Below are 740 nucleotides of genomic sequence, written 5' to 3' on the forward strand. Positions count from 1 at the left end.
CACAGATATCACCATCTAAACATTTGCTGACTATGTGCACACCATTTCTTGGAAACGGTGTTCCCTGATGACTGTGGACTATCAGCAGGATAATGTGCCCTGCCATAAAGCAAAAGTGGTTCAGGAATACTTTGATGAGCACAACAATGAATTTGACTTGGCCTCCAAATTTCACAGATCTCAATCCGATCGATCATCTGTGGGATGCTAGACAAACAAGTCTGATCCATGGAAGCCTGACTTCACAGGGTTTAAAGGATCTGTCGCTAAAATCTTGGTGCCAGATACCAAAGCACATACTCAGGGCTCTCTCTAGTGGAGTCCATGTCTCAATGGGTGAGGGCTCTTTAGGCTAACACAATATTTGGCAGGTGGTCATAATGTTATGTCTGATCAGTGTACAGTACAATTCAGACATGATGCATTCTGGATTTATTTTGTTTGATTTATACTTCTAATCGAACTGCTTGACTGATTTTTGGATCATGTGATTGACAGCTGATGAAGACTGGTTTATGACTGTGGGGTAGAGATGATGGACATTGTGTCATGGTCCCCGTGCCTCGCTGGCTGACTCTGTGATAGGCAACACGTTTTGTTTGTTCTTTGCCCTCTCTCGTTCCCACCCCTGGCCCAAGCACCTGTGCTCACCGTCACACTGCAGCTGATCCCAGCGAAATGAAGTAGGGGTGGGTTTTGATGATCGATTTATTGATTAAAATTGATTCTAGCTTGGATAA

The sequence above is a fragment of the Neolamprologus multifasciatus genome, chromosome 17 (genome assembly GCF_963576455.1).
Source record: "Neolamprologus multifasciatus chromosome 17, fNeoMul1.2, whole genome shotgun sequence".
Classification (NCBI taxonomy): domain Eukaryota; kingdom Metazoa; phylum Chordata; class Actinopteri; order Cichliformes; family Cichlidae; genus Neolamprologus; species Neolamprologus multifasciatus.